Raw genomic sequence first — 20,384 nt, 5'->3', positions numbered from 1 at the left:
ACATATTTGAACTCAACAGATCTTTACTTTTTGACATAAGTTATAGTGCAAAATTAATATTTGATACTTGTGTACACAAGAATAGAGAAAATAAAAACTGATTATTTCACGACGTATCATTCAATGTATTTACTTCTTATAAGAACAGAACTTTATTTTATTTTATTTATGAAAATTAGCTAAGAATCATTTGTAATAAGACTGATTCAGAAAAATGAGAATATAAAATCTGTAATATGTCACACATAGTTTATATACATTTGTTCTATTATCTCTCTCCGCTCATTTTCTCTTTGAAACGATCTGCGCATCGCGCGGGTACGTATACTAGTATTATGAATGTACAAGAATTTCGTTCGGCATTATTCACTATTTTAGGAGCACTGAGCAAATAAAAGCTTATTTGGTGTTATATTATTTTGTTTGCTTATATTTTTCTCTTTGGAATACTAACTTATCTGTTATGATTACATGTATCTCTTTTCCTTTTTAATTTAATATAGATATATACATATATAGATTAACATTTAATAAATAATAAAGTTGTATCCATTGTTTGGGAACATGCAACCAATTTAAATAATAAGAAAAAAAAGAAGCTTGGAAATAATTGAAGCATACGCGTTCTTGAATTTTGAATGCTTAGGTTTATTTTTGAATGGGGAAAAAACAAAATTATTGGATGAGGTTTTGATATATTTATTTTCTTTAAACAAAATAAAAAGTTAAACACTTTGTTAGAATATTATGATCTATTGTACTTTAAAATTAGAACGTCTCTGTAACATCCCGTACCTTTAACCTAAGCTTTGACCATGATCTTAAACTTAGAAAATCAGATAAAGAATGTGGGAATTTGAAATTTCCTCTTCAGTTGTAAGATGGTGGTTTACGCCCATGAACTGTGACTATATTTCAGTAAACGGCCCGTATTTCAAGTCGTAACTGGTACCAAAGATTTTTGAGCATTCTGGAATTTGACACTTAGAGGTTACATCGTTAAATACGGACTGTATTTCAAAATACGGACCGTATTTCAAAACTTATTTGGAATTTGGAAAACCTTCCTTGATTAAAGCTGTAGAGCTTTGAAATACCTTTCCAACGGTATATTATAGGGGTCAAACGGACATTTGTCCAAAGAGTTATGACCATTTTACTGAAGAGACGCAGTGCAGTCCATACGGAATACGGCCAGTATTTCAAAAGACGGCCAGTATTTAACTGAGTGTAAAATTCAATTTTCTAGAACAGTATATATTCGTCCATATCAGTTCAAATCATTATTTTTCATTCCTTCAAGCCCTAGAACGACCTCCTACCCTCTTCCATCATCAAGAACCCTAGGGCATTAAACCCAACACATGTGGGAATCTCTACGTTCTTCCCCATGCTCCGTTTCTTGATATCCATGAAGTTCAAACCCTAGGGCATTAAACCCAACATATTGGTAGCCCATATTTATGTATTTATGTACATGAATTTTGTATCTATATTCATTATTGTATTCCTAATCTTCCTTTACGGTTATTAGGAATCCTAGCTTAATCCATGAATCATGAATTCTTCCTCATGTGTTCTCATTATGTTTATATGAAACTTTACGATTTTATCTAGCAAGTTACAAGCATGTTTTCAAGTCAATTATATTTATATATATGACTATGAACTATTGTTATTACTCATGAATCAAGAACATGTTTGCAAGACTATGACAAGTTATCTTATGAAACCATATTACAAGATATTTCATGAAACCATGTTACAAGTTATTTCGTAAAATAATGATTACAAGTTATTTCACGAAAATCATGGGCTTCTTAGCCAACTATATCATGTTCATATTTTTGGGATTTGCTTAGTTAACCGAGAAGGCTCAGATAGCCTGAAACTACGTAGCCACCGTAGGATAAGAGTTGTCGACAGGAGGCAACACCTTCAAGATGCGGTTTGGATCCTTACATGCTTATTATTACTTAAATCTCATATCCCCGGAAAGGTGTGAGTGTTCGCCTGGTAGGACGCAAGTACCATCATCATGTTGTCGGTTATACTATAGCATTCCCCACGTTACAAGCAGTTTTACATACATGTATTTCCATTGACTTACTGTTTTCAGACTTTGCTCACGTTTCATGCTCATGTTTAAGTTACATTCAGTTTCAGTTCATGTCCTATACCTATGTTGTTCCATGTTCTTCATTTCAGCAGGTTTTACATACTAGTTAGGCTAAAAATCATAATTAAAAATAATTTTGCCATAAGTGGCACAAACATGCCTATAGCAATAATTCAAAGCTCGAGGGGGTAAAAGTAGCAAATTCATTTAATTACTCAAATTCCTTGGATAAAAATAGATGAAAATGCCTTTAACCTTTCTTGATTTTTGCTGAATTAAATGAACAATTATTTGAAATTGCATCGGCATGCCGGGGGAATTATAGAAAGTACTGTAAAATGCTGATAAATTTCTGAATAATTAATAAAGCTTTGAAAGTGCCCCTATTAATTTATGGAAGTAAAATGTTAACCGGAATAATTGTTTTAAAATTATTCAGAAATATCTCATGAGTGTGCAAAATTATCTATTTATTATCCAAGGACCCTGTGTAAGTAAAGTGAATTACGGGAGGTCAAAAATCAGGTGTCAACAACTAACAAGTAGTGCATAGAGCAAACAGGCATGGGCGCGTATCATATACAAGTAACGTGTAAAGGAATCCTGAAATCAACCAAGACAAATATAGTTCACCAAATGATCAATCAAATATATGAGTGGATGAATGCAATGCAATGCAATAGTCACCTCTCTCACTCCACTCTTGTACACACATGCTAAGGGCAATGCCTCAAAGCTATGACCCATGGGGGACCCGCGAAGTCCATGTACCACTCGTGCTCTCCTGCAGAAACCTCGGAGGCTATCAATCACTCTCAATCTACGGCAAAGACCTCAGAGTCTCTCTGTCACTCTCAATCTCCGACTAAGACCTTAGAGTCTCTCCGACAAAGACCTTGGAGTCTCTCTGTTACTCTAAATCTCTGGTAAAGACCTCGAAGTCTCGCAATCACTCACCTCACCATCAAGACAACATAAGAGTAATATGGAAAGTATGCCATGCATGATATCAGTCTCAACTATATCACCAATATACAATCCACAATTACAAGTCATGTTACTGTTCAAGGTTCAATTATCAATATTACACTTCCCTTTCATGTGATGAGTGAGCTAGTATATGACAGAGATACAAGTAGGTGAAAATCACAGAAACTAACACATATGACGACTAGCCCACCTAATAGCTGACGGAACCAACCTAATTGGAATTCACCTCCATTTCATGCCCGAAGGCCTATCATGCTATCCCCGTTACTTTCTACAACTACATACGATTCTCAAATCAGTCTAACTAAAGTAAGCCTAACCTACCTCAATGCCGAGCGGGTGCCACGAGCGATCAAACCAATGTTTTCCCTTTGCGTAGAGCCTCTAAACGATCGAAGCCTATCAAATATGTGATCTGCGTTACAATACGAATCTAAGAACACCCATATTGTTATACTTATATTCGAAACCCAAAAACGCACCTTGAAAAGTGACATCGGGCCCACAAGGGCTGAACTGGATTTAAAAAAAAAATCATTTAAGCCATAACCTAAGAGTCCTATATTCAGAAAATTAGTCAATTCAATCCGCAAATGGACTCTCAAATCATAAATTCTCATTTCTTAAGACTAGGGCTCAAAACTTACAATTACCTCAAAATCTTAGGATTAAAATCTAGCTTCTCACATCTCAAATACCATGAACTTGAAGGTGTCCATATAACTCAATATACCTAATGTTCAATACATATACCCAATATAGCAAAATTGAAGTTGTAACATAATAATCATTCGAGAATTCCGAAGCCTGAAGCGAAGTGAGGAAACAGTAACTTCAACGTAAGAATTTAAGTAGAACTCCTAAATCATACACTATTTATTATTATTGGTCAATGATTATATCATCATTACATTGTCATTATCTTCCAATCATTTAGTCATCATTATCATTTGGCCAAATACTAACCGATAGTGGAAAACACAATTCGAACTTAATTTCATTTCTACCTAACTAATATTATAAAGGTTAATGTCAAGGTACAAGTCAAACTATACAACTATTGGAGCTTTGAAATCAAAAGTAACCAAATGCAGAGCTTTAGCTAAACATTACCTGAAGCTTTCACTCATTTCTTGTTGACGCTACCCAGCTACTCTTTGCTCTAATTTGTTTTTTTATGTCATCCTGTGGCATGTCAAACCCTACCCATTAAAATTAATTCTTATATATATACATAGGCCCTGTAATATAGAGTACTAAATGACTTGTGGACTTGGCCCATTAACCACCAACTAACTCAATTGTCCAAAATAACCTTTTTACTCAACCACTATGCCAAAGGTGAAAATTGACCCACTTAGTTGATTACACTATTCACCAACTTTTATCTTATATGTGTGCAAATAATATTTCTATGAATAAATCATTCACACACATTAAATGGATATATTTAAAAAACTACCCGTCAATTATATAACCGTGCCACCACGACTCGCGATTTGGGTCGTGACAAATTCATATCAGAGCTTCTAGGTTAATTGGTCTAATGAGTATAAGAGAAATGTCTAGTAGAGACTCGCGGGTTGGTACGTAGACTTCTGTACCCATCTTCAAGAGGTTATAGGACATTTAGGAAACACTTCACTTCTTTCTCTCTTTTCGTGCTAGTTCAATCCGATTGGTATTTGGTTCATTCTTTTCATGCGAGATTGTCCAAATTGGCATCTTAACCTCTTTTTGATGTTCTCTCAAGATGGTGAGGACGCGATTGACCGCTATTGGAGGACAGGAGCCTATACCTGCACCGGCAACTATACCCATTGCCTGAGCATCTGTCCGTGGGTGAGGCAGAGGACATGGTAGGGGCAGAGGCCATGCAGCTATGCCAACTAGGAGTCAACCACTAGCACCTGCTCAGGACCCTGATAGAGAGTTGAATCCGGAGCTTAAAGACATTCCAGATGAGGAGATTGGGGCCCCTGAGGCACAACCTGGGGTCACTGCAACTCCTGATTTTTAGGAGGCTATGTTTTGAGTGTTGGGGTACTTTGACAGTTTGGTCCAGGCGAGCATGATTCCGGTTACTCCAGATGGCTCACAAACTAGAGTGGGAGGTTAGACTCCCGATGCTAGGGTTGCTCCAGGATTTCAGACACCAACGGTACTACTGGCAGCAACAATGACTCCTCGTATTAATGCTACTCCAGTGCCCAATTTTTCTCTCCGACCTATGAATGGGCCAGTGTTGACCAGTGAGGAGCGAAAATTATTCGAGGGGTTCACCGAGATGTCCCGCCTTGGTTCTATGGTACTCTCAGAAAGGATGCTTATGAGTTTATTGTTAGCTGCCATGAGATGCTTAGTGGAGTCTCTCGGGGTCGATTTTGTTTCTTTCCATTTAGTTGGGGATGCTAAGTAGTGGTGGAGATCTTACATGGAGTGTCTACCAGCTGGGTCGGCACCTTTGACCTGGGCTGAGTTCTACCAGGTGTTCCTTGAAAAGTACATCCCTCGTACTCTGAGAGATAGCAGGAATGATGAGTTTTCAACATTGGAGCACCGGGGTAGGTCCATTGCGGAGTAGGAGACCAGATTTCTCGCTTTTTCCTGTTACGTAACAACATTACTTCCTACAGGCTGAGAGAGTGAGAAAATTTGTGAAGGGCTTGGACCTTCTGCTTCAGCTGGCGACCTTACAGTTGGAGGCTTCTTGGGCCTCAGTTCAGCCAGTAGTAGAGCATGCCGGGAGGGTCGAGTCAGTAATGGGTCGGGCACATAGCAGGGGTGGCGACAAGAAGGCTCACAGATTTTACAGTTTCAGAGGTCCTATTAGAGGTGGGGGACACCATGATAGGGGTCATCATCATCCCTATAGCTGCCTCATCCAGTCATCACAGTAGGCTTTAGCAGGTGGTTCTTCAGGTTATAGTGGACACAGTTCTGAGCAGACTTTCCAAGGTTCTTACTCTTGACCTTCAGATCGCAGAGGGTATTCTGGTTCTTCTATAACCGTTCAGTATCCGATAGCCAGACTTCAGACATCTAGGCCTCCAGCACTACCAGCTAGAGGAGGAAGAGATTCTGGTAGAGGGGGTTCGCAGTTTGGCAGGGGTGGCCATCAGCCTAGCAGAGTTGGTCATCCGTTTGGTAGGGGCAGCACTCAGCCAGTGAGAGGAGGATCTCAGGCAGGCCGTGGTGGTCGAGAAGGCACATAATCTGAAGGTGGACGTTCCCATTTCTATGTTTTATCGGGTAGACCAGAGGCCGAGGCTTCAGATGAGGTTATCGCAGGTATTATTTCTATTTGTCACCGGTCGACTTCTATCTTATTTGATCCGGGCTCTACTTTCTCTTATGTTTCCACTTACTTCTCTACGGGTCCATAGGCTTTGTCATATGCTTGATGTACCTATTCGTGTCTCTACTCCAGTTGGATATTCTGTGATAGTAGATTGGGTCTATAGGTCTTGTGTGGTCACGTTTTTGGGGTACGACACTTGCGTAGACTTGGTTATTTTGGATATGGTGGACTTTGATATTATTCTGGTAATGGACTGGTTATCTCACTATCATGCTATTTTAGACTGTTACGCCAAGATAGTCATGTTGGCCATGCCGGGTATTCCGCGGTTAGAGTGGAAGGGTACTCTTAGTCTAGCACCTTGGAAGATCATATCATTTCTTTGGGAAAATAAGTTATTAGATAAGGGATGTTTGAAAATATTTGGCTCATATTCGGGATACTAGTGCGGATACTCCTTCCCTGTAGTCGGTACTAGTTGTTTGTGAGTTCTAAGAGGTTTTCCCTACAGATTTGCATGGTATGCCGCTTGATCGAGATATTGACTTTTGCATTGACTTGGAGCTAGGTACCCGACCTATTTCTATTCCACCCTATCGGATGACTCCGGTAGAGTTGAGAGAGTTGAAGGAGCAATTGTAAGATTTGTTAAGCAAAGGATTTATTAGACCCAGTGTTTCTCCTTGGGGTGCTCCCATTCCGTTCGTGAAGAAGAATGTCGGTACAATGCGGATGTGTATTGATTATCGACAATTGAACAAGGTTACAATCAGGAATAAGTATCCAATACCCCGCATTGATGACTTATTTGACCAGCTCCAGGGTGCGTCAATCTTTTCTAAGATTGATTTGAAGTAAGGCTATCATTAGTTGAAGATTCGAGTGGAGGATGTTCCGAAGACTGCTTTCAAGACTCGTTATGGTCACTATGAGTTTTTGTTCATGTCTTTTGGGCTTACCAATTTCCTCTCCCCCTTCAACATTAATGGATTTGATGAACAGGATCTTCAAGCCTTATTTGGATTCGTTTGTTATTGTGTTCATCGATGACATTTTGGTCTATTCGCGTTGCAAGGAAGAGCACAAAAAGCATTTGAGTATTGTGCTTGGTGTGTTGAAGGAACAAAAGTTGTACGCTAAATTTTCTAATGTGAATTCTAGCTCAGTTCCGTAGCATTTTTAGGGCATGTTGTATCTAAGGATGGGATTATGGTTGATCCCAAGAAGATCGAGGTAGTTAGATATTGGGCTAGGCCTATTTTAGTGACTGAGATTCGGAGTTTTGTGGGCTTAGCGAGTTATTATCTTCGGTTCGTGAAAGGGTTTTCATCGATTGCTTCCCATTTGACTCGATTGACTCAGAAGAATGTTCGTTTTCAGTGGTCCAATGAGTGTGAAAAGAGTTTCCAAAAGCTCAAGGCTTTATCGACTTCAGCCCCGATTTTGGCATTACCTGTGAAGGGGAAATACTTTACCATTTATTGTGATGCTTTTCGGATTGGCTTGGGTTGTATGTTGATGCAAGAAGGTAAGGTGATCGCATATGCTTCGAGACAGCTAAAGGTTCACGAGAAGAACTACCCTACTCATGATTTGAAGTTGGCGGCGGTAGTCTTCGCTTTGAAGATTTGGAGGCATTATTTGTATGGAGTCCATTGTGAGGTGTTCACGGATCACCATATTCTTCAGCATGTGTTCAATCAGTGAGACTTAAATTTGAGGCAGCGTAGATGGATGGAGTTTCTTAAGGATTATGATATCACCATTCTTTATCATCCGGGAAAGGCTAATGTGGTAGCTAATGCGCTGACCCGAAAGGCAGTTAGTATGGGTAGCTTGGCGCGTTTGATTTTTGAGGAGCGTCCTTTAGCTATGGAGGTTCAGTCCTTGGCTAATAGTATGGTGAGGCTTGGTATTTCGGAACCAGACAAGGTTCTAGCTTGTATTGAGGCAAGGTCGTCTCTTTTGGAGCAGATTAAGGCACAATAGTTCGATGATGTTAAGTTGTGTAAGATTCAGGATAAGGTGTTGAGTGATGAGGCCAAGTAGGAGATTCTAAATGATGAGGGTGTTTTAAGGATTAAGGGGTGCATCTGTGTTCCTCGCGTGGGTGGTTTGATTCGTTTGATATTCGAAGAGGCTCAAAGTTCCAGGTATTCCATTCATCTGGGCGCCACAAGGATGTATTGTGATTTGAGACATCATTATTGGTGGGGCAGGATGAAAGGGGACACCGTTGAGTTCATTTCTCAGTGTTTGAATTGCTAGCAGGTTAAGTATGAGCACCAAAGACCAGGTGGTATGATTCAGAGGATGCCCATTCCCGAGTGGAAGTAGGAGAGGATAGCTATGAATTTCGTGGTAGGTCTTCTGAAGAGCTTGGGCAAGTTTGATTCCATTTGGGTTATTGTGGAAAGATTGACTAAGTCTGCGCACTTCATTCCAGTTTAGACTAACTACAACTCAGAGAAGTTGGCATGGATCTACTTTAGAGAGATTGTCCGATTGCATGGGGTGCCCATCTCTATCATTTCAGACAAAGGCCCTCAGTTCACTTCCCATTTCTGGAGGACTTTGCAGAAGGAATTAGGGACTCAGTTAGATCATAGAACCGCGTTCCACCTGCATATAGATGGTCAGCCTGAGAGGATTATTCATATGCTTGAGGATATATTGAGAGCTTGTGTGATTGGCTTTGGTGGTCATTGAGACCAATTCTTATAGTTGGTGGAGTTCGCGTACAACAACAGTTATCACTCGATTATTGATATGGCATCGTTTTAGGCTTTGTATGGTAGGAGATGTCATTCTCTGATTGGGTGTTTCGATGCATTTGAGGTGAGAACTTGGGGTACAAACTTGTTGAGAGAGTCCATAGACAAAGTGAAGTTGATTCTGGAAAAGTTTCTACCAGCTCAGAGTAGGCAAAATGAGTATTTTGACCAATAAGGTTCGTGATTTAGAGTTTATGGTTGGTGATTAGGTTCTGTTAAAGGTTTCACCCATGAAGGGTGTCACGCCTCGGACCATGGCCTGGGCGTAGCACGGCACTGGGTGCCTTACTACATGTGACCGAGTAAACCATATGGCTTGCTGAATCAACATGGGGCATAAACATGAGCGAAATATAACTTAAACATGATGAGCATGAATAAACATGAGATGTCATAATGGTTGATAAAATCTGAGTGCTTTTTGTTTTGATGATTGACAAGGCGATTCGAACGGATAGAGACTCGTCCGTGATCTTCTCTCGCGTACTATGCACCGTCGCGGAGAGGGTACCGTAAAGCCGAGCTACATCGCACAAACATAGCAGTGAGTGGCTTCCATGCTTTAGGTCAAACTATTGAATGAGTGGTCTCTATCCAACCCACATGCTTCCCACTATATATACAACATGTTGCAACATATTTTGTATCACTTGAAAAACCTAATCTAACTTGTGCAAAAGCTGCCGCTACAAGATTTCAAGTGATCACAAGAACAAAGTTACTTTCAAGCTGAAGAACCAGATCTTGATATGAGTTTAGTCTATGTTCTTTAGGTTGTTGTAAATCTTTGTCATTTGTACTTAAATTGTAAACCCACTCGTCTTGTTTTAGAAGATGTTCGTAGGTGTTTCTGAAAAGTCTCAAAGTGTACTTGCTCGAAGTGTGTTTCCGTAAGCTTTTGAGTGGTACACTAGGCTAGAGTTAGTCTAGGTGTATTAGTGGTCCTTAGCTAGAGTTAGCTAAGTGGAGTGGCTTGCAATCGGAGTATTGGAAGTGTGCAGGGACTACAGGGCTTAGGTCCTAGGTTACATAAGTGCTATTGTAAGGGTGAGGGATTATGGGAGTTAGTTCCTAGCTTACGATAGAGTTGTAACCCAAAGTTCCTCGGTGTAGTGGAGTTAAAATCCTACTGGGGTAGGTCGTGGTTTTTAATCCCTTGAGCAAGGAGTTTTCTATGGTAACATCCTGTGTCCTTTACTTACTGCATTGCATAAGGGAACTGATACTCAACCAAGTCCTTCATACATTATTTGGTGGACGCATAGCCATTAACAATTAGTATCAGAGCAAGTGCTTTCTAAAAGATTAACACCTAAAAAGAATCAGTAAAATGGCAGCCCCACCAAATATGGAAGAAGGACAGTCTTTCACCAGGCCACCTAGATTTAATGGACAATACTATGGGTGGTGGAAGACTAGGATGCACAATTTCATCATGGCTGAAGACTTAGAGTTGTGGGACATCATTTGTGATGGCCTTCATATTCCCATGAATCGAGATGAAGATGGTGTAAAAACCACCCAAAAAATAAATAAAGAATACTCTGAGGCAGACGGGAAAGCTGTTGAGAAAAACTTTAAAGAAAAGAAGATCCCCGTCTGTGGAATAGGAGCAGATCAGTACAACCGAATCTCACAACTGAATCTCATCATGAACAACTGCCAAGGAGAGCTGGGAAGCTCTTCAAACTTCCCACGAAGGAACAACACAGGTAAAGAACTCCAAGATTGACATACTCACCACAGAGTATGAAATGTTCAAAATAAAAGAGAGAGAGAGAATCTATTCATGATATGCACACTAGATTCACTTCTATTATAAATGAGCTTCATTCTTTGAGGGAAATCATCACAACCACCAAACTGGTAAGAAAGTTGCTTGGTGTGTTACCTAATTCCTGGGATAGCAAGGTAAATGCCATATCCGAAGCCAGAGATCTTAGCATGTTGACTGTCGATGAGCTCATCGGAAACCTTAAGACATATGAGTTGAAGATGTCTATGAAAAAAGATGAAGCTAAGAAAGAAAGAAATCTGGTTCTCAAAGATGGAAGAGGAGATTAAAGTGATGACGAATCTGAAATAGCTTATCTCACACAGAGATTTCAAAAGATAATCAAGAGAAACAGTGGAATCCTCAAGTCTGGAAGCTCCAGTAGAAACTTCAGAGGAAATGACAACTGTTTTCATAAGTGTGGGAAACCTGGTCACTTCATGAAAGACTGTCCCCAAAACAAAGAAGACAATCATGACAGGACAGTCAGAAGAAGAGAAGTTGCTGATGAGCTGGTAAAGCAAGCGCTTGCTGCATGGGAAGATTCCTCTAGTGGACCGGAAGATAAAAATGATCATGAAGACACGTCAATGATGGTCATTGAAGATGAAGCATGTGAATATGAATCAATATTTGTTCTCATGACCGATTCTGATACGAGGAATGATGACAATGAGGTAGAGCAAGAAGAGAACAACCTATGCTTACCCATTGGAGAAGTAAAGGAACTGATCTGTGAGACAATCCAACAGGACATCTTCTTGGAAAGGCAATCAAGAGAAGGGGTGGAAGTCCTTCCCAAAGGAAGAGGGTGAAGCAAGTGAAACTTCTCGGGAGCTTGAAAATGAGCTAAAGACAACAAGACAAAGTCTCATTACTGAAATATAGAAAAATAGGCTACTGAAGGAGGACTTGGAAAGGGCAAAGCTTGATGCAAGGCTCTTAAATAGACCTGGTCCTCTGATGTGATCACAGCAATGTACAAAAGTGAGGGAAATGGTAAAGAAGGACTTGGTTTTGAAAAGGAAGAAACATCCTACAACACACACAACAAGTTTGTGTCCTCAACTGAAAATGGGATGTGCACGCACTGTGGGCAAGCAGGTTACTTCAAGGAGGCATGCAAAGCAAGGATCAAGTCTATTCAGAGAAATGAGAAGTATGTGTTAAGTAAAGCTAAAATGGAAGAAATAGGTCCTCAAAAGAAAGGATCACCAGAAAAGAAAAGGGAAGCGCTACCCTCATAGGCCAAAAGGAACCTGATTCATCCTTTTTTCAAAAATAAAGGACCCAGTTTTATCTGGGTTTTCAAAACCAATCAGTGATATCATCCATGGGGAGGGAAAGAGTGAAAGGATGGTGATAATATAATTAGTTGGGAGTGAACAACTCTCACTAATGTATCTCTTCCCTTAAAGCCTTCACTGGAAGATGTAAGCAGGTGGTAACAAAGGGGGAAACTCTCTTCCTAAGTCAACTGGTGCCAAAATCAAGAACCGGGTCTCTCAAATTCTTGAAACATCATGACAATAAGAAAAGTATTGGGATGATAAGTGTTTTTTTACTATGTCTAGCTCACTCTTATACCATTACAGGTATGCGTGCATAACAGAACCAAGAGAGAGTAAGCACAAGCAATGTCACACACTTCAAAGTTGTCTTTTGTCTCACGAACTTTGTTTAGGGATCTAGTCCCTGTGACTCAGGTTAGTAATCCTTTCAGTACTCATATATGTGATTAAACTGCAAAAAGTGTTGATTGAAGTCATACACCTTTCACCAAAAGAAATTCCCAAAATAACGTGTCTTACGAATCATTTCCTTCCTCATGAACCGACCCGTTCCCTCTTATTGCACCTTCTCCAAAGCGTTGCATAGGCCACCTTAAATACTTCCTTTGTGTCTATCTCTCCTCACATTAGAAATCCTTAGATCATTCGTACATCTCTCTAAGCTTATTCCTTCACAACCCTATCGAAATCTCCTTGCATTATCTCTTGTCACCAGGTGTTACTTCGTGTCTCTAAATGAAAATGGGCTCCAACTCTTCAGAGTCAAACCGTTTATCTTCCTCTGACCAAAGTTTGAATGAATCATACCCCAAATCTCTCACACATAGTTCCTCTGAAACTCAAAAGCGCAGATCAATAAGGAAATTCACATCGCTGTCAGCCATCTCCAGTCAAAGTGAGCAACGCAATCGAACTGAAAAGCAAGAAAAGAAAAACAATGGGAAAGACAAAGGGTGGTCTTATCGATGCAAGGGAAATTGATGAAAATGAAGAGGAAGAAGAAGAAATCCCTCTATTTAGAAAGAATTCTAAGAACAGGGTGGCGGGAGAAATAGAAAGCACTCAAAATCTCAAATCTAAAGGAGACAAGAGTGAACAAGTTGAAAATAAAAGTTGGATGGAGAGGGAAGAAGAAGATCAGGATATTCAACTTTCTTCTCAAAAAAAAAAAAGTGGTGTTAAATGAGGAACCTAGTTCTTCCAAAAGACAAAAAGGTAAAGTCAATCTGAAGCAACAGAAGGTTCTTTTTGGAAGAATTCTCGATGTAAGCCTACGGGAGGTATCTGGGATGAAAGAGTTAATGGAGAGGGTGGAATTTCAAGGATGGACTCATCTCTTGACTCCACCAACACCCGGTGTGTATGATGCTAAAGTTACTGAATTGTACAGTAGCTTGGCCAAAATCGATGATGATGATGCTCTGGCCTTGACAGTAAATGGAAAGAAGTTTGTGCTGGCTGAGTCCATACTTGCACAAATCTTGAAAGTGAAGACAGATGGGGTGTGAGCTGTAACGGGAAAAAGCTCTACTGATTTCAAAAAGGTCATCGTAAAGATAGCAAGGTCTACCACAAAGGCGAGTCTCGACAAGCATGAGCTAAAACCTGAGCACCAACTGTCCTTTGAATTCGTCAGCAAAGCACTTTTGCCAAGAGCTACAGAAAGCTCTAGCATTACTGTCGCAAACCTGGTCCTTATCAAAGCTCTACTATCTTTTGAACCAATCAACCTATTAGCTATCATGATTGGGTGGATGATAAAAATGGGAAGGACTGTGCAAGTGAAAACTGGTCTTCCCTATGGCTTCTTTCTCACAAAGGTGCTTATACACTTTTAAGTGAAAACTGGCACCGCCTCTCTAAGGACAAAAGAGCATCTGGCCTCACTAGCCACTTTGGAAGACTGTGGACTCACACCCAAAACAACAGATAGTGCCAACCCCTCCACCATCTCAATCTTGATTGAAGCTCAGGAGGCAGCCAATGCAGAGATTCAATAGCTCAAAGCAGAAAATGCTCTTTTAAAAGCGAAATTAACCAAATGAACAGAAACCTCAGGTTTTAACACTGAAGAAGCAACTTAAATGGTGGGATGAGAGGGACCAGCTAAAGGTCAAAGTAAATGAATTTCGGGACCAAATGCTAAAGAACCAATAAGCTCATAATGAAAGAGTTGACAAACTCATTCAGGCCCTAAACAATACCAAGAAGTCTTCTTAGCCCCTATCTCATTTCTCCCTTTGCTTAGATTCTGATCCTTTTTGCCTGACATGACAATTGGTACATTTTTAGTATGAATCCATATTTTTGAGTACTAACCAAATTACTCTCCTATTTTCTAATTTCTATTTGGGCAAATTACATTGTCTTGTGCTTTATTTCTTGCTTATTTCCCTCTAATTCTGCTCGTATTCATTACCTCTCTGGGTCTGAGTTAACATGGCAGAACTTGTTACTAGCTTTCAATCTTTTTTGATAATGCCAAAAGGGGGAAGATGAGTAGATAAGTAGATGATGAATAGGTGATGCTCATCCTGAATAAGGAAGAGATGGAGATGCTCATGCTGAACAGGGAAGAGATGGAGATGCCGGGGGAAGGGGGAGAAATCTTTGAACAAAAAAAAAATATATGTACTGATAATGTGGAGATCTGGTCTTTATGTTGGAATTTTTTTTTTTTTGCTAACATGTTGCAGGTGCCTTGAAAATGATGGTCTGCTTTGCAGGGCGAACAAGTGGAAAGCTGGTTCTCAGGGGGAACATCGTCTATAAGTTTGTCATCATCAAAAAGGGGACAATTGATAAAATTTGAGTGCTTTTTGTTTTGATGATTGACAAACTGATTCAGAACCAGATAGAGACCTGGTCTGTGATCTGCTCTCTGTGTACTATGCACCATCAGCAGAGACAGCTGTAAAGCCGAGCTACTCACTGCACAAGTACAGCAGTGAGCTAGCCCATGCTTTAGGTCAAACTATTGAATGAGTGGTCTCTATCCATCCCGCGTGCTTCCCACTATATATACAACATGTTGCAACATATTGTGTATCACTTGAAAACCTAATCTAACTTGTGAAAAAGCTGCCGCCGCAAGATTTTAAGTGATCATAAGAACAAAGTTACTTTCAAGCTAAAGAACTAGATCCTGATATGAGTTTAGTTTATGTTCTTTAGGTTGTTGTAAATCTTTGTTCATTTGTACTTAAATTGTAAACCTACTCCTTTTGTTTGAGAAGATGTTTGTAGGTGTTTCTGAAAAGTCTCAATTTCCATAAGCTTTTGAGTGGTACACTAGGCTAGAGTTAGTCTAGGTGTATTAGTGGTCCTTAGCTTGTATTAGTGGTCCTTAGCTAGAGTTAGCTAAGTGAAGTGGCTTGCAATCAGTATTGCAAGTGTGCAGGGACTACGGGGGTTAGTTCCTAGGTTACATAAGTGTTATTGTAAGGGTGAGGGATTATGGGAGTTAGTTCCTAGCTTACGATAGAGTTGTAACCTGAAGTTGCTCGGTGTAGTGGAGTTAAAATCCTACTGGGGTAGGTCGTGATTTTTAATCCCTTGAGCAAGGCATTTTCCACGGTAACATCCTGTGTCCTTCACTTACTGCATTGCATAAGGGAACTGGTACTAAACCAGGTCCCTCATACATTATTTGGTGGATGCATAGCCATTAACAATAGTAAATAAATTACTTGATTAAAACGTGAATATGGATTGTCATAAATACTGAGCCAAAGATGGTTATACTAACATGACTGACTAGTCTATGAAACCTTTGACATGAGTCTGACTGCTAAACTGCTTATCGGGAAAAGGCCCCCGGCATACCTTTACTGCATAACTGAAATAACATAAATAAGATAAGACCCCGAATGAGATAGGGTAGCTGATACGTGTAGAGTCCTAACGAGCTGACCCGTCGCCCTGTAAATCTGCATCGTGAAATGCAGGCTTGCAAGCAAATAAAGGGGATGACAGTATACTTGAATTGTACTGGTATGTAAAACAACTGAATGAAGTAAAGCATGACACACGAAGTAATAGAACTAAAACTGAAACCGTAAACTGTACATAAACATGAATATCATCTAACATGAATATGTATGTATAACATGAGTAAATTATTTTAAGTCTATAAAGATATCTGTGGGAGAGCATTAGCATAATCGACATGTAACCACCACATAAGAACATGGCGCCTGATCTCTGCCCGACCAGCTAAGCCATCCTGTACCTTGCCGGGGTACTTGAATGGATCCAATAACCACAATCGGTAAACATGAAGGTATTGTCCTGACTGGGCGGAGCGATCCTTATCCTACGCTTGCTAGTTTAGGCTATCTGTGTAACTCTCAAAACATGAACATGAATATAGTTGGCTTAGTAGCCTATGAATTATATAATTTGCTTGTAAACATGATTCTTTCTTGTATTACAACATAAAGATTATATACAATATAACTTGTACGAAAACATGGAGACATGATTATGAAAATAAGCATAATAGTTCTTAGCTTGCATGTAAGAACCCATGGAATTGTCGTGACCCAACCAGAGGGCCATGACGGGCACCCGGAGCTAACCTACCGAGCATCTCTCATCATACTTTCATAATCATATCTAGGTGAGCCACATGGCTAACTCATAATTACCATGCATCAATAACGCAAATTCCATCAGACTAAGGCATCATTTTATATAAACATCATCAACTATGCCCATATGTATATACACAAGCTGACAAGGCTATCAAAATGATATACAAAATGTGAACCAACAAAACTGAGGGATATCTAGCTATACACATCTGTCTACGAGCCTCTACAAAGAGTATATAAAATCATAAAGACAGGACACCTTCATACCCGTATATGTACACAAAAAGAATAATACCAACTATTGCAGCTCCGAATCAAATGGAGCACTTCTATGTAATCACTGATGAAGCAGCCTAAAGGTCTGGTCTATCTCCCTGTCTACCTGCGGGCATGAACGCAGCGTCCACAAACAAAAGAACGTTAGTACGAATAATGTATTGAGTATGTAAGGCATGAATAGTAACATGATAAAAGCATGGAGAATAATGTAAGATAAATGAATCATTTATACCTCATAATACCTCTTAAGATGTTCATCAGGCTTACTCAACCTTTCTCTAAAGAAAACATTCCATACATATACATATAATGATACCATACCCGACCATGTAGGTTCGATGTCATCCATACCCGGCCATAACAAGGCTCAGTGTTGTCCGAACCCAACTGCAGTGGTGTGCATGCAATAGATATCATTCCTGTCTATATAAGCTCGGTGTCATAACATAGCTACATACATATATGACATACACGAGTATCCAAAGGAAACATTACAACTCTATCGGGGTGACATAAAGTCGGTAAACCCCCGATTTCTATTATGGAATTACCATCATCATCATCATCATCATCATCATCATTATCATCATCACTATAGAGAGCTTTTATCAATAATACCTTAAGAATCTTGAAAGTCATGAACTTCTAGCATTTCTAGGAATAGGACATTACGGATATCTTAGATGGATTCAAAATAAGGAAATCATGCCTTTAGAAAGAAGGGTTAGCCTTACATACCTTTACGTCTTCTTAACTACTTAACTTTCTCCCCCAAAGTCCGCAAAAATCTACATTAAAGAGGATTCACACTAAGGTTAAGTCTTGAAAACACTCTTCAGTTTAAACTAGTGCAATTAACGAACTAACGAAATTTGGGCAGTATTTCCCCTATTTTGTCAACTTTCACCATATCACAAAACAACTTCCAAATAACAATAATAACATCCACAATAGCATAATCAAGAAGTTACATTCAATTTAATCTCAAATTTATCCAAAAATCCCTTTTCAAGTTCATCTCATAATCATCTTCTTCACTTCAACACTTTATAACTTCTCCACTTTAATTCTTTTCCTTTCTAAGAATTTCTAAAACTTTACATCAACTCTATCATGTAAATAATAGGAAGAACATAACTTATATTAGAGGAACTTCACCTTTCTCAACTCCTTTCAAGACCAAGTTCATCACAACTTTGAAGAGAAGTAAGAACCATCACCTTTCATGGATTAGCTTTGGGGTTTTGATGTTGATCTTCTCTCTTGATGATATAGAAAGGTTTAGAACATTGGGGAACCTTCAAGAACCTTCTTTTAATGTGGGGAAATAATTATGGAAAGTTAATGTGAAGCATGGGGTCCTTTGGGTTTCAAAAGGTGTCCAATTTTCCCCACCGCTCTGTATTGTGGTGAGTATGCGGCCGCATACTCCCTCCACAATATGGGGATGGTGTTGGGCAGAAATCTCACCCAAAATGTGGAGTTTGCGGCCAATATGCTACCCAACATACTAAGTGTGCGGCCGTATATTGCCCATTTCTCCATCGCGAAAATGTGTTCTTTCCGATTCGTTTGACTTTCAATCCTTATGGAACCTTCTTGGCACTTGTATAATACTTCATTAACCATCTAAGGGGCCCTACCCCCCCCCCTCCCCCCCCCAAGGAATTACTACACAATGCATAACTCAAATAATACGAAACCTTCCCAAAACATGATTCAAATTTCCAATTCCTTCAACGAACTTACTTCCGTCGCTACATATGACTCTGAAACCTTAAGGCACATACTTGGAATTATTAGATAACATCCTTAACCTTATAAGGGCTTCATATGCACTTTAGGCTTGCGCTAGTTTACTCTTAATGCAAATGACACGAAATTTCCAAGATGTAACAGGAATGCAAAGTATGGATTTTCATGGATTATAGACAGATTCTCAATAACCAAAAGGGAATATTAACAACACAATAACGAAGTAATCATACAAACATGTTATATCATGGTACATGAACTTAGGGTTATCATGAACATGGCTAAAACCCTAATTTTGGTGAACTCTTGTATAATCATAGAGGAACGTGGCGTGGGGAAGAACAAAGACGTTTCCACACGTAGATAGAAACCTTATATACTCCAAACTCGTAGTAAAGGTTTTAACTTTGAAGAAGAACCCCAAAGCCTTAATCTTGAATTCCTTAAATGGGTTTTCTTGAAAATTCTAGGTTCAGAATAATGAATTCTTGTTTAGGAATCATGGGTACACATTAGAATTGACTTGGAATACATAAAATAGGCTTACCTTGATGTATTTCAATGAAAGGAGGATAAGACTTCGTCCTAGGGCTTGAAGAATGTAAAAAGTGAGAAATAAAACTGATCCCACGTATTTATAGTTTCCGGCCGAGGCGGGTGAAGTACGGCCACCATGTACGGCTCATACATTCTGGCTGTACTTGGAGTTCAATTTCCAGTGAACATCAATATTCGACGGGGGAATTACGACTTACGTGGTACGTCCCGTACTTTATTGTACGGGCCAGAATTACGGCCTGTATAATCTACCCGTACCACATCTCCAATTTCCAGTGACTTCTGTTATTTTCCAACGATGTACGCCCACCAATGTACGTCCCATACATTATTGTACGACCCGTACAAAATATCGCAACACATACTTTTACCATGACGGAGCAAATTTCGAATCCCAACATTTCCATCTTGGTTTCTAAGTCCTGAATCATGAACGTAGCCTAGTTTAAAGGTACGAGGTGTTACAAAGGGTGTGATGCGATTTAGGAAGAGGGCAAGTTGAGCCGACGTTTATTGGTCCTTTGGTTCTTCATCATGTTGGCGAGGTGGCTTATGAGTTGGCTTTCCCACCAGGTTTATTAGGTATTCATCTTGTGTTTCATGTCTCTCTGTTGAAAAAGTACCATTCTGATGGGTCTTACATCATCCAATGGGACTCAGTGTTTTTTTTTTTATCAGAATCTAGCATTCGAGGAAGTGCCTGTGGCCATTTTGGACAGGAAAGTTAGGAAATTAAGGTCCAAGGATATAGCTTCAGTCAAGGTGCAGTGGAAGCACCGTCCGATTGAGGAGGTCACTTAGGAGACCGGGGTGGATATGCGGAGAGGATATCCTATCAGTTGTTCGACAGTTCAGGTACCCCTTTTCTCCATCTTTTCCCTTGTCGCTCAAGGACGAGCGATTGTTTGATTGATATCTGATGTAACGACCCGTTTGGTCGTTTAGCA

Source organism: Lycium ferocissimum, chromosome 1, assembly GCF_029784015.1.
Source record: "Lycium ferocissimum isolate CSIRO_LF1 chromosome 1, AGI_CSIRO_Lferr_CH_V1, whole genome shotgun sequence".
NCBI lineage: Eukaryota > Viridiplantae > Streptophyta > Magnoliopsida > Solanales > Solanaceae > Lycium > Lycium ferocissimum.
The sequence above is the reverse complement of the archived record's forward strand: the minus strand, read 5'-3'. Positions refer to the sequence as shown.